This window comes from Epinephelus moara, chromosome 20, assembly GCF_006386435.1.
Source record: "Epinephelus moara isolate mb chromosome 20, YSFRI_EMoa_1.0, whole genome shotgun sequence".
Classification (NCBI taxonomy): domain Eukaryota; kingdom Metazoa; phylum Chordata; class Actinopteri; order Perciformes; family Serranidae; genus Epinephelus; species Epinephelus moara.
This window is the reverse complement of record NC_065525.1, coordinates 4,131,093-4,142,125: the sequence shown is the minus strand read 5'-3', so window position 1 is coordinate 4,142,125 and position 11,033 is coordinate 4,131,093.

Below are 11,033 nucleotides of genomic sequence, written 5' to 3'. Positions count from 1 at the left end.
CCGTGGTCCTGCCAGATGCCTCCTGCTGCTGCTGCCGTCATTAGTCATTAGTCATACTTCTACTGTTATTATACACATATGACTATTGTCACACATGTATACTGCCAGATATTAATACATACTTTCAACATACTGTACCACAGTATCTCTCTCTCTCTCTCTCTCTCTCTCTCTCTCTCTCTCTCTCTCTCTCTCTCTCTCTCTCTCTCTCTCTCTCATTGTGTCATGCGGATTACTGTTAATTTATTATGCTGATCTGTTCTGTACGACATCTAGTGCACGTCTGTCCGTCCTGGAAGAGGGATCCCTCCTCAGTTGCTCTTCCTGAGGTTTCTACCATTTTTTTTCCCCATTAAAGGGTTTTTTTTGGGGAGTTTCCGCTGTGAGGGTCATAAGGACAGAGGGATGTCGTATGCTGTAAAGCCCTGTGAGGCAAATTGTGATTTGTGATATTGGGCTTTATAGATAAAATTGATTGATTGAATTGAAATCCATTTGGACAGCCGTTCAATCCATTTTAACAAGTCAGAGCTTGTTTGTCCAAGTTGTCATGAATGCACCATAAGTTGGCCAGCAAGGCACTTTGCTGCTTCTTTTGTCGTCATCCCAGCAGAGAGGTATGTGTCCACTATAAGCACCTTGTAGGGAGGATGTCGTCCAATGTATGTTTGCACAAAACAAATATAGCAAACAAGCCAACAAGAAGCAGAAAACCCTGCACTCATTCTTGATATCATAAAGTGGTCATCAAAACATATAAGTTGAATTATGCAGTTTTTGATAATATTTATCTGACATTAAATGATGCCAATTAATTCATTGATTTTCCGTAATAGCTCATTCTGTTGGGGGTTGTAGGGGGCTGGAGCCTATCCCAGCTGACACTAGGCAAGAGGCAGGGTACACCCTGGACAGGTCGCCAGACTATTACAGGACTTCCACATAGAGACAGACAACCATTCACACTCACATTCACACCTACAACCAATAAACCAATAGTCACCAATTAACCTGCATGTCTTTGGACTGTGGGAGGAAGCCCAAGCACTTTGAGAAAGCCCACACTGACATGGGAAGAACATGCAAACTCCACACAGAGGGACTCCCCCACCAGGAACCCTCTTCCTGTGAGGCAACAATGCTAACCACTTCACCACTGTGCTGTCCAATGATGCTTATTTAGCTCAGTTAAAAAGCAGAGCCTGCTATACTAGCTAATTGTTACCTTGGATAGATGTAGCTTGCTAAATGGCTTCATGCTAGTATTAGGCCCACTCAGTAATTTGTACTCACTATTTTTTTGCACATATATTTAAAAAAAAAAATCCATATTAGAAAGAGGGACACTGGAGCTTACATTGTTCAAATCAATCAATAAATCATCAGTGAATATATTTGCAACATGAAATGTTACAATTTGATTTTCGTAACTTGTCAGTTCCTACAATATTTAGTAGTGGTGGTTCCACAGAACTACAAACCCATTTCAAAGCTGCCCTTCTTATCCAAAGTTCTTGAAAAAGTGGTGGTCAACTCTTATTCGTGTTAAACAATAACAACATCTTAGATACATTCCAAGCAAGCAACATAGCATTGAAACTGCTCTCCTCAGGGTCACTAACGATTTACTGATGGGTACTGATGCTGGGGAATTTTAGTTTTTACTGATTCTTGACTTAGGGCTGCGTTTGACACTGTCGATTATAACATTCTTATCAATAGATTAAATCTGTGTGTAGGTATACCTCGTATCTCTCAGAAAGAGAATTTTCTGTGTCCATTGGTCATTTTGGTTTATCTTCGTGGAGTGCGTATGTGGAGTGCCACAGGGATCTTTTCTTGGTCCTGTTTTGTTTTCACCTTAACAAAATACATTTCAGTGGAGTATCCTACCACTGTTACGCTGATGATACCCAAATCTACCTGTCCTTTAAGACAGATAATGTTAGTTGTATGAGCACTTTATAGAGTGCTTCACTGCTACTAAGAAATTGATGACTTGTAATTTTCTGCAGCTAAATTCAGACAAGAGAGAAGTGATAATCTTTGGTCCTGATCACCTAGCAAGGATATTACAGCCCTTTATTGCTCTTCTTGCAGCAAATTTAAAATCCACAGTAGGAAATTTAGGCATCACTTTCAATTCTCAATTGAACTCTGAACCACATGTCAATAATCTCATTAAATCCTGCTACTTCCACCTAAGAAATATTATCAAAATCAAATCAGCTGTGTTTTTTCCTCATGCTTTTGTAATCTCGCGCCTTGACTACTGTAATGCACTGTGTATATGCCTCAGTAAATCTTCAGTAGCTCGGCTTCAACTAGTACAGAATGCTGTTGCTTGTATTTTAACCTGGACAAATCATAGGTCACATATCACGCCAATTCTTGCTTACCTACCTTACCTAACTTCAGAATTGATTTTAATATTCTTTAAATAACTTTTAAAGCTCAACATGATTTAGCACCGAGTTACATAGTTGTATATAAGTCTACCCTCACTAGTTGTCCCTAGGTCAAGGCCAAACCCATTTAGCAGACACAATGGCCAATAGAAAGGCGGTCTTCAGAGAAAGAAGCCGAAGATCAAGATCAGACAGTGGCTCAAAAGGGGGCAAACAAAGCACCCTAAGAACCACCTGGAGGTCCCAGGAAGGTAGTAAAAGCTTTTGAGATGGGACACCTCTCAAAAAATGCACAGCTAGGGGATGTGTCCCCGGAGACCTGCCATCACACTTCTCATGAAGTACAGAGATTGCTGCAAAGTAGCTCCTGAGGGTTGACTCCAGCCGACCAAGGGTAACGAGGTGCTGGAGGAAGGACAGAATTGTAGAGATTTTGCAAGTAAAGGGATCCTTTCCCTTAGCACTGCACCAGTCCCTGAACACCTTCCACTTGCTGCTGTACTGCCACTGAGTGGAGAAGGCATGTGAAGCCTGCAAGGTGTCCACCACTTCCCTATCTAGGCCAAGTGCACGCAAGCGCTGCCGTTCAAGGGCCACACATGAAGCTTCAGGATCTGGGGTTCTGGGTACCATATGCTGCAGTGCACCTGGGACAACATGTCTGGTCTCACTGGAAGACGTCATGGGCAACCCTCCAACAACTCGTAGATCTCTGTGGCCAGTTCGGTGCCACCAAGAGCACCTGAGCACACTGCAGCCTCACACTCCTGAGGAATGCTGAAATGAGAGGAAGTGGGGGAAATGCATACAGCCTTACACTGGGCCATGAAAGACTGAGGGCGTCCGTCCCCAGTGGTCCTGGTGGAACGTGCATTGAGGACCACAGAGGACAATGAGTGTTGTCCTCTGTGGCAAAGTGGTCCACCTCTGCCCGACCGAACCACTGCCAAACCTGGTCCACAACCTGAGGGTGTAGGCGCCACTCACCAGGAAGGGGACCTCCCCTCGACAGCAGGTCTGCAGCTACATTCTGGGGCCCTGGAAGGTAAAATGCTCTCAGGGTTATGTCCCTGGACTGCGCCCACAAGAGCAGCAGTCGCACCCTTGCATGCAGAGATGGAGACTTCAATCCGCCCTGGTGATTGATGTAGGACACTACAGTTGTATTGTCTGTCTGTATCATGACCTGCCTCCCCTGTACAGTTGGCAGGAAGTTTCTCAGGGCCAGGTGAACTGCCTCCATTCCGAGGAGGTTCACATGCCATCCATGTTGTGCAGGACCCCAACAGCCGCGAACAGACCTTCCCTCCCAGACTGTACCCCAGCCGAATTGGGAGGCGTCGGTCGTAATGGTCACCCTGCATCCTCCTTGGCCCAGGGGGATGCCGTCTCGGACAGCCTGAGACCGCCTCCACCACAAGGACCTTGAGGGCTCTGTGCGACAAGATGAGGATTTTCAACCGGCCCTGGCGACCAAACCACAATTGGAGAGGGCGTGTGTGTAACAAGCCCAGTGGCACAACCTGAGCTGCCGCTGCAAAAAGGCCCAACATCCTCTGACACTGCAGCACTGATACCGACTTGCTGGAAATGCAACCTGTGATGCACTCCATGATTGCATTCTGCCTCTTCTGAGTCAGGCATGCCTTCATCGTGGTCGAATCCAGAAGGAGACCCAAATGCTCGACTGACCTTACTGGCACGAGGCAGCTCTTTTCTGCATTCAAATGCAACCCCAGTGCAACCAGATGTGCTAGCACAGTCTCTGTGTGGCTGCGTGCCAGGCCCTCTGATAGAGCACACACCAGCCAATCGTCCAGATAATTTAACACTCGAATGCCCTTCCGCCGCAGGGGGATGAGTGCGGCATCCCTGCATTTGGTGAAAGTGCGTAGTGACAGGGACAGACCGAAGGGGAGGACGTTGTACTCGAAGGCCCTCCCCTGAGAAGAAAACCTGAGGAACGGTCTGTGGTCCAGGCTGATGGGAATATGAAATAGGCATCGCGAAGGCCCACTGTTGTGAACCAGTCACCCGCCCTTAAGGCCTGAAACAAGGCCCTCAATGTCAGCATCTGAAAGGGAAGCACCTCGAAGAACTTGTTCAGGCACCTCAAATCTAGAATTGGGCGGAACCAGTCGGTCCGCATGGGAACAAGGAAGTAGCTGGAATAAAATCTCCCTCTCGCCTCTTCTGGAGACAGAGGCTGTATTGCACCTTTCCCTAGTGAGGCAGAAATCTCGCAGACCAGAACGGCAGCATGAGATTTGTCCCTTACTCTTGTCATCAGGATCCCCCGGAAGCGAGGGGGTCGAACCCTGAATTGCAAGCGGTACCCCAATTGCAGAGTTCTGAGCACCCACGGACAAGAGGTGCACTGATGCCAAGCAATGAGGTGGGCGCTGAAAAAAGATGGCGTCAGTGGGGCTGCACATTCAGGAACACTAGCAGGCCCTGCCAGCACCCCAACCAGCGCGCTCTCCAGAGCGTGGGTGAGAACGCTCATTGCCCTGTGACTGCTGTGGTGGAACCCCCCCGCCCCGCTCTATCAGAGCTATGGGAGGGGTCCTACTTAGCAAAACGAGGCCGCTGGAAGCTAACACGCCTCTCTGGAGGTCTCCAAGCCAGCGGCCTCGACTGTCCAGGCTGGTGAATGGACTGTGCACGCTGCTGAACCTTCTGAGCCTCATCCAACGCAGCCTCTGCTGCCGGCCCAAACACCTCTCCAAGAGTTATCTCAGCATCAATGACCGCAGCCTGGTCTGAATCCGATAAACCCGACTGACTCAGCCAAATATGCTGACGAGTCATGGTCAATTGCGCCAGGGAATTACCCAGGACCCTGGCCTGAGTTCTAGCACCCTGGATCACTGTATCCACTACCATCGCCATTTCTGGCAGAAGTTCAGCTGGGCTCTTGGATTCCAGATCCCTTATCAGCCCCTCCAGGTACACCATTAGGAGGGCATTCGTGTTCGCCAGCCGAGAGGCTGTAGACTGAAAAGCCTTTGCCACCAACCCATCCGTGGTGCGGCACTTCTTATTCGGATGCCAAGCAACCCTGGAGAAGGCCCCAGCCAACATCCCAAAGGTTGGACCTACCCTGGCCAAACCATAATAGTTAGCATGTTAGCTGTTAGCCTAGATACAGCCAGGGCGGATAGTAGCGTCAGACCTGTTAAAACGTAAGTGAACGGGCAATCTTCAAGTGCAAAGTTAGTCCACTAAACAAGCTTTTTTTCCACAAATACCGCCTCATATCATTAGGATAAATGTCAGAGAACATATAGAAAACGACATGTAAACATGTTGTCTTACCTTACCGGTGTGCTGCCATGTTTGTTTACCCCTCTAGCTCTGCTTAGGTTGAAATAAACCGAAAATTCCCTTTAAACTGACAATGCTCGCTCATCGCTCCTAGCGCTAGCTCCTCGTATTTTTTCCTAGGTGGGAGGGGCTAAACAGCTAGCAAAGTCGGCTAGGTAAGATAACTAGCAGTAATTTAAGAGACTTGGGACGGACCCAAACATAGAAGTTATCGCGGGTTGCTAACCAACAGTGAAACAGACTCTCAAGAAAATGTTACTCACTTACCCAATGGCAGTGAACACACCTGGCATGCAACGCTATAAGCGATTGTCCTCCTGCAATAAACAATAGACAGCCTCATAGCATGTCAAGGGGGAGCCCAGACAGGCAGCCCAGAAGTGACAGCCAAACCATGAGGAATTAGTAAAGCAGAGTAATGTCCAAGAACAAACTGGTATAAGCTCTCACCGACCACGAGGATAGAAAGAGGAAGAGTGTGTGGGTGCATGGGGCTTATATAGTAGGGAGCCAAGCACCCACAGGTGTGATTAATTTGGTATAATGCTCCTGATCTGAGGATGTGGTCACATGGTTACAGGTTCACTGAAATGAAATAAAACACAGAACACAGAGTGGTAAGGACTGTGTGCAACAGACTTTGCATTTTGACCGCTGACATAACTAGGGGCCATATTCACAAAGCGTCCTAGTACAAAAAGTTGCTCCTAGTGACAAAATTCTAAGATAATTCTTAGAATTGTGATGTTTTTTTTTAGAATTGGTCCTTGTAAAGATAAAGTTATTCACAAAGTGTCTTGGCCCATAAAAGAGCTCCTATGGTGAAAAACTGCAGCGAGGAGGAACTTAAAGAGGCTTAAGAGTTTCTTTAGCAGAGGAGTAAAATGGTGGAGAGACAAAGAGGTAGGAGGAATATTCTTCAGATGGTGGTTGACAGTGAGGAAATGAAATGCTACAGATTAGATTGAGGTCCCTATTCAACTATGGAGTCATCACCCTCCTTAAATCAAACCATTTCTACGGGGTCTAATTGCCAAAGACTTTCCACATTCTTATTCATACGTTCACATGTTAATAAATATCCTTTTACCATTATAAACGAGTCTCTCTTGATTGAATTAAACTCATAAGCTTAAACCTGTATGGATGGATGCCAACTTTATGGTGGAGTCAAATTTCCCTCTTTCGTACATTGGAGGGGACATCATCCCTGGTCCCCCATGGAGATCATGCCCTGTCGGTGTGCGCATGGGCACACCGACTTTTAAACATGAAAGACTTGGAGAGCAACAGGTTTTCAGCTATAAGCATATATTTCAACACTGACCTTTAGGCTTAAAATGACTAACATGCTAACATACTGATGTAAGTGGGTATAAAACTGACTATGTTCAACATCTTAGTGTAGCTTCTTAACTTGCTATTATTTCCATGTAAACATTAAACACAGTGTAAGCCTACAGCTGAGACTTAAGGTGATGTAATTAGTTTTGCAGGTACTGAGACAGCTGAGACAGTGGAATGCTGCACTGACAGCAGCAAAGACACAAACTTGGCATGGTGAAGTAAAGCTTCAGCCAATGGCATTATCTATACACAACGACAAGATCACCTTAGCCAATGTCACACTGACACCTAAAACAGCATCATTTCACATTGTTCTCTCAAGACACTGCAGACACATTTCATTTCGACAGCTATTGTCATTTATTAAATGGTTCGCAGCTTAGATCATATTCTGTTACTGAGATTAAGACAATAAACCGTGTGTGATTCACACTCACAGGCCTGTTTAACAAGCTGTATATCTTATATAGGCTGCTGATCTAATTTGCTAACCAGTGTTAATTATGCTCCTTTACTTTTTGTAATGTCACGGCTCTGCAGTACTGCCAACAGTTGATCAAATAAAGTGCTGTGCCACAAAGTCAAGGAGGATAAAAAGTTTATGTCTGGTTTATATTATGATGTGTACAGTGTTTACAGTGTATTAAGATATAATGTTTATTAGCTCCACGGTACAGCTATGTCCGATAATAATTCATAGATTGTAAAAAAAAAAATCCATGTAGCGCTTGTGCCATTAGCCCCCAAATGGATATTTTGAGGCTTGAGTTTAAGTTTGTTGCTCGCTGCCATCTCAGGCAGGCACTAAAGCCAGAAAATCTGAATCCAGAAGGGAAATGATCATAGACTGAATAAATAATGGACGCAGCTACTGTGACCTCACTCAAGCTCAGCAACCACTACAGCTGACTATGGCAGGCACCCGTCAGTCAAGAAAACATGACTCCAGAACATACAGTGCCATGCAAAAGTCTGGGCACCCCTGGTCAAAATTTAGTTTACTATGAATATTTAATTAAGTAGAAGATGAACTGATCTCCAGAAGGCATGAAGTTAAAAATGAAATATTTCTTTAATATTTTAAGCAAGATCACTTTTTAATTTCAATCTTTTCCACATTCAAAATAACAAAAAAAGAAAAGTTGAGAACTGAAGCAAAAGTTTGGGCACCCCACATGGTCAGTACTTGGTCAGCCCCCTTTGGCAAGTATCACAGCTTCTAAACATTTTTTGTAGCCTGCTAAGAGTCTTTCAGTTCTTATTTTGGGAATTTTCACCCATTCTTCCTGGAAAAGGCTTCTAGCTCTGTGAGATTCTTGGGCTGTCTTGTATGCACTGCTCTTTTGAGGTCTATCCACAGATTTTTAATGATATTGTAATAAAGTTTGTTTTAGGGATGATTTAACAGAAGTAGTGGACCTTTAAAGAAATGTAACAACCTCAGACACGAAACTGGTGGACTCAAATGCACGACTCGCAGTAGGTTTAACAAAGTATTTTACTTGGCAAAATCAATTTAAACAAAAGGCGCTCTCAAGGAGGATATACAAAGTTCAAAACAAAACACTCACAATGAGGATCAAAAAATATCACAACTTAGAATCAAACCTGACAACCTGGCATCACACAGACTGAACAAGACGAACTGGCAACAAGACAAAGGGAGACAAGGACTATTTATACATGAGGTAGGGGAACACAGGTGAAACCAATCAGGGGCGGGGTAGGCAATCACAATGGTGGGAAAATCACACAAAGGGAGGAAGTCAGGGTCTGAAACGAGAGGGAAAAGGTGAGTACAAAATAAAACAGGAAGTGCACGACGAGACTGGACATGAGTGACTTTAAATTAACATAAAGTGCTCATGACAACAAAGGACTAAACATGAAACTAAACTAAAGCATGACATAAAATATGAAACACTAAACATGAATAAAATTAACATACTTGACGAGACACAACAAGAAACCCGTTGAACCCGGGCAAGAAAGAGGCTGAGAAATGACAGCTACACCACTGCTTACAAAAATAGTTGTTAATCTTTATTCATAAATCACAACATTGAGCAAAACAAGTCCTGGGTTGAGGCGGGCAGGTACAGGGCCATTGACCGCGGAACGCATCTGAACAAGGGGGGGCCATAATTTCAAGTCACGCGGAGGGGGTGGGGGGGCATATGCATTGAAACAGACAATATTACTGATGTATTAAATAACGTTGCGGAGCACTTTTTTTTATTCCGACGCCACACAGTCACATCTACAGTACACGCATGAACACGAACACATCCCAGATAGCACACATACATCTGGCCAACGTCGGCCCGATGTATCAAGTTTACATCGTTAAGATGGAGGAGACCTCGACTGATAAATTGCCCATAAAATCACATTAACAGCATACTGAAGGCATCCTTAAACTTCACTATTTGACCTCTGCGCTCCTCTCTGCTGGTCTCACTGACACTTCAGCACCCGTTCTGGGATACACAGTGTCGGCCCGCCCCGCCTGACGTCCGTGCTCCTCTCCGATCCTCTCCCAGACACTTGAGCACACGTCCAGGGCCCCGGAGGGCAGGCCGGGGGGCCGCGGGACCACGGGTGGCAGCTCCGGGCACTTCCACTTTAACCCAAAACGAGTGCTCACGATAACCAGATGAGCAGATAACGTCAACTAGGGAAAATAAAATGAAAACACCACAGTTGTAGCCTGTTAGCATAACATGAGCTAAACCGCTAAACTAGCTAACAGCTAACGAAAGATAACGTTAGTTGGTGGGGAGCTGTGCTAAGCTATATACACCCAGTCGTGCCTCGCCACTCACCAGGAACCTCTTTTAACGGTCACAGAAGAAACAACAAAGCTATTTTCTGCCAATTTATTCCAGTAGAGCTTACCTGAAACCAACTGCGATGAGATGCTGTGTCCTGCGAGCTCAGTTCCAAACAAACACCGCGGAGATGAAATTCCGCCTCTGTGGCGACTTCCGTATGTGGGCAGACATTCTACAGCACTGGGCCGACCCAAAGCCGACGTAACAGAGACGTTTGATAAGCTGGGACAAAAGAGTATATTAAATTTAAAGATATCCGCCCACGCGGCCGACGCTTACGTTATAAATTCAGGGCCGAGTGTCGTCCTCAGGCCGACGTCGGCCAGATGTATGTGTGCTATCTGGGATGCTTGCTCAGATTAACCCCTCTGATCCCACTCTAACATTCACACACAACAGGCCAAGCCTATTTATACATAAACGCACAGATGAGGCCACAGTGGAAGCTGGAGTAATTTGATCATTTTGTTTTTTCTGTTTACTTGAAGAAAATCAGAAATCGACTTCTGTCTCTTCATTTTCCCAGATGCAGCCAGCGCAGGTGCCCGCGTTAGCTCGCGACGCTCATGCATGACATATTGATAAACAATGCACTTGATAGGCACACTAATATCAAATCAATATGCAGCAGTCAGTGGGAGTTTTTTTTATCGTCAGCAGTTGGTGAGAGTGAGTGAAGGAAGGTGTGTGGTGACTTGGCTCGTAAAAACACAGACAGGCAACTTAGGCTTTTATTCATATAAAATAGTTTGTCAGAGTAGAGCCCTGCGCGGGACTGTTTTCTTCATCACGCTCCTGCCCGCTCCGCTGAATTTCTGACCATTACCGCCCGCAACCGCAACGTGTGTGTTACACTCCTGCCCGCTCCCGCAGTGTGTGTGTCCACTCCCGCCCGTTCCCGCAAAACTCTGAGAACTTATGCCCACACAATAATAGAGATGCATTGATTTTGTGTCTTCTCCCATCCCGCAGGAGAAAACACGTCATTTTATAGGCTATTAATAAAGAGATTCATGGGGTTGTTTGTTTCGTTCCCCTGGCCTGCATGTCTTTTGACGCACTGGTCAGGAATAGCGCTCCTATTTCGTTGTTTTCATTTAGTTTTTAATGAAATAAA